Genomic DNA, 4,467 nt, shown 5'->3' with positions numbered 1-4,467 from the left:
TCGACTCGGGATACTTATAAGATACTACCATGATTTTTTCAGATTTTTTGGTTCAAAAATAAATTAGGCCAAAAACCGGCCTTACCGACCCTCCCCCTTTGAACGACATTTTTCAGTAGTGGCAAGTTCTCACTTATATTATTTTCTGAAAAATCGTATTTATATGTACGAGATCTGGCATAGATTGTTCCTGGGAATCTGATGTGTTGCATACTGCGTGAAAAACTTTTAATGGCTGTTTTCAGGTTATTCTTTGTAATTTTCTGGAATTGTATGAATCACCTTTTCGAAATGAGCAATTTGAATTCTAAAAATGTATTTCTAAATAAGAAAATTTAAATTGTAAGTGAATATTTAATAATAATAGCAACATATTCAGCAAGTTTTCAAGATTTTGAAATATGTTGAAAGAGAATTTGAAATACTTTAAGACAATTTTACTTAAATTTCAGGATTTCCAATAATGTAAGGAAATTTTTTTTTGGAGATTCTGTAAAATCCAAGATTTTTGAGAATCTTTAATGGTTTCAAGAGAATAAACCAAAATTCTGAAAAATCTTGGAGAAATTTCAAATAATGTTTTATTTTAAAAAACTTATAAAGGAAATTTACAAAAATTTTGGAAAATTCCACTATATTTATCCCTCCGCCGTCCATGTGGGTCATACGTGACCCAGGTGATTTTACAAGGTCGAATTTGATCGAAAAGAAACAAGTTGACGCGTCATTCTTTCGCCTGTTTAGTCTAATTAACGAAGACATTTTTTTGTTTGCAAAAATGCATTTTAGGCAATTTTTAAAAAAAAAAAGACTTATCATAAGAGCGGAAAAATCAATGATGAAACTCAGAAACCAGAAGTAGTTGTTTTTTATAACAAAATTAAAGGCGGCACCGATACCTTCGACTGATGTGCAAATACTATTTAGTTGCTTGCATTACGAAATGATGACCTTTACGCTTATTTTATGGCATGCTGTATCAAGCAGGCATCAATGCAGTCATTTTTTATACTTTCAAAAACAATGGTGAATTTCGGAGCTGTCGTGAATGTTTGACAATGATGTGTTCTGATGTGCTAAGACCATAGCTGCGAATTCGTTTGGAGAAGCCTAATTTATCATTATCGAATATGATGTGTGAAATTATTAATTTTTGAAATACATATACATAATACAACATGGAGAAAAATCTGCATTATACTTTTTTTCATGTACTATTCCTTTCTAAAAACACCAATTTCATGCGTCAAAATAAATATGTTTTTGGAAGACTACATAGGTGATTTATTTTTTTTACTAGAGAGCTTAGAAAAATAAAACCCCGTAACCTTTTCTTTCTAATTATTATTATAAAATGTATATAATTTTAATGAAATTCCCACATTTTCCTTATTTTTTTTGACTATTTAACTATTTAAAACACATTTTTTTATATTAAAAAATAAATGAATGGTAAAATAGAGGATCTGAATAATAACTCAGATATTTCAAACAATTTTTTTATCGCAAACTGTATTGGTGGAGGAGGGATGGACACAGGTGATCCACAAGGACGGCGGAGGTAGTAAAAATAAAATGGACGGCGGAGGGTTAGAAATATGAAGAGAAAAATCTTAAAGAATTTAAGGCAATATTTATAATTTTTAAAGGATTTTTAAAAATTCAAATAATTGAAGAAAACAAATTTGGAAGTTATTAAAAATGTCAGTGTAAAATAAAATTTAAAAAGTTTTCAACGAATTTGAAGCAAATTGTTGATTTTTTACTATTTCGAAATAAAATTTTGAACCTACTTAAGGGTTTTTAAAGGTTTTAAGATATTATAAAGGCACTGACTAGTATTACGAAATTTTTCTTTGGGCTAATCGGTAAATTATAGCTCTAGGGCTATTATTAAGATTTTGTTGTAACGTTAACTTTGAAAAAGTATTTTAAAATTTCGAAAGATTTATCAAAATTTATACCATATTTTGAAATATCTTCTGAACTTCTATAAATGTTCTTAATATATTTTAACCTGGCTCAAAACGTTCTTAAGATTTTTTAATCCTGAAAAATAAAGCGACTTTATTTTTATCTGTTTTAGAAGTTTTGATATAATAACTTCTAATGATTTGAAAAAGTCAGTTATGTTCTTATAGATAATTTTGTAAATTTTGCAATTGGTACTTACGTTTTATTAATTTGTATGCTGTTCAAGACAAATAATGCAGGTTAAAGCGAAATATGTTTTTCCTACTAATCAGTTGTAACTTTACCTAAACCTAAACCTAACCTCTTTAGTGCGTTTAAAGCATGAATAAGAAATGTTTAAAGATATGTTGCCAGAATTCCACAATTCCAGAAGTCTGGTTAATTCAACTAAAATAAAGTGTTAAATATGCCCTCACTATAAATTCTGGTTAGAAGTGTCAAAAGTTTCTGGTTGACAATTTTCTGGTTATTTTTTTCAGAAATTCGGATAAATGTAACCAGAAGTCCTGGTAAGGTTGACCAGAAATATTTATTGGGCAGTTTTCTGGTAGCTTAAAAATACAACGTTCTAGCCAACATAACCAGATGTTTTGGTACAATTAACCAGATGTTCTAATAAATTCTAAAAGATATTCTGGTAGATATCGATTTTCGACTATTGAATGTCAATAATCTTCTACCTTCATGAAGTCTTCATAACCCCCCCCCCCCCCTGAAATAAAAAGGACTGTACGTTACATTTTCCCCAAAGAAAATAATCCAAAAAAAATTTCCGACAACAAAGTGCAGCAACTATGTTCCTCTTCGATATAATGTCGCCTCGCTATAATCTATAGGTGAATATATGTAGTAATAAATAGCGATAGATATAACACTCGAAGAAAAAGTAGCGTATTGTTGAGGTGTTCTGTTTCTGAAACTATTCGATAAGACTAATTTGTTCGTGATGTTACATCATATACATGTACATCACTTGGTCAACACCATGGACATAGGAAACACGGGACTAGGCATGCCATCCTAACTTGGCGAGCGGGGTTAAATCCACGGGAGGGGGGAGAATTCCATGGCGCTGCCATGTTTGTCGCGGCACATCAAAAGGTGGCGGACCTCCCCCCTCATTGCATCATCCCCGCAATGGCATGCCTAGTGCCTTGTTTCCTATGTTCATGGTCAACACACACATTCTCGAACCTTCACTTTATTTATTTATTTTTACAATGTTAATATTTTAGAGAACACTCTTCAAAGAGACCCAAAAAATCTGTGCCTGATTTGGAAATATTCCTGTCAATAATTTATTTGATGTTATTGTCTTTCTTTTGAGTGACCTTTGGGTTTCACTATTGACAGAATGGTTTTCAACCTATGTTCTTGACATTTTCCTTTGTTTTGACTTTCAGGCCGTACTCTTTTGTTGCAGTCGGTACTCAGGTAGTAGCGTAATTTCTCTTTGTTGATCGGATGCGGACCCTTTTTCTTGGGAATTCAGTATCAATCAAAGTTCAGACGAGTGTAGTCTTTCCGTCTCTTGAACATGTTTATGTGAATCAAGTGTGCTATTCGAGTGCATGTAATGTTTCGTAACTTTAACTTTTTTAACTTAAAGTCTGTGTTTCCTTTGCCTTTGGTTTTCGTAAAGTAATTTTCAGGACTCGATTGTCTTCTGGTGTTGTGGGAAGTGACGAGTCAGATGACCGTTGACTTCCGGTTGCGTCGGGATCGATCGTTGAGGAACGATCACGGTCGTAGCTTCCGGAGGCTACATCTTTTCTAATTTTCCCAAACAACCAAAACCTTTTTTTTTGTACAAAGTGCTTATTGGATTCTACTCGAGGACGCCTGATATGGATTACTTCGACAAGGCAGTTAGAAGCTGATGTGCTTATTCGTGACCGCATGTGACTCCTTCCCTGCCCTACGCCAGTCCGCGAGTAATTCAGTAACAATTCCTGTAGCACTGATGTTTACACAGATATCGCGCAAGTTCTTCTTGTAACACAACCAAATTTACGTTTTACTATAATTATTTATACTTATATAACTGAAAATACAATTATCAAATCACTATTGTTCGAGAATTAGACATTTACGCTAAAGCGTCAATTGACACATCCAGAAAAATTACATAAGACGAAAAACAGATTTGGGAAATCGAACAAAGATCGCGACACTTCTATTGCCAGAAATATTAACCAGAAAAGTTTTAACCAGAAAAAATCGACCAGAGTTCATTAACTAGAATTTTCTAGTCATATTAACCATAATTTAGAAATAAGAGAACTAGAAATTTTTCAACCAGACGCGTCTAGTAACTTTAACTAGAACTTTTTTTTAGTGTTGTTTACACTTATTTTCTATTAGACCTTATTTAACGCTTATTTTACGTTCTACAATATATTTTGCATAAATTAAATGTCATAAATGTAAAGAATATGTTCAAACAGTACGCTACCAATAAAATTCATCAACACCTAGTGCTTCATTACATAG

This window comes from Belonocnema kinseyi, chromosome 4 (assembly GCF_010883055.1).
Source record: "Belonocnema kinseyi isolate 2016_QV_RU_SX_M_011 chromosome 4, B_treatae_v1, whole genome shotgun sequence".
Classification (NCBI taxonomy): domain Eukaryota; kingdom Metazoa; phylum Arthropoda; class Insecta; order Hymenoptera; family Cynipidae; genus Belonocnema; species Belonocnema kinseyi.
Note: the sequence above shows the minus strand (reverse complement) of the source record.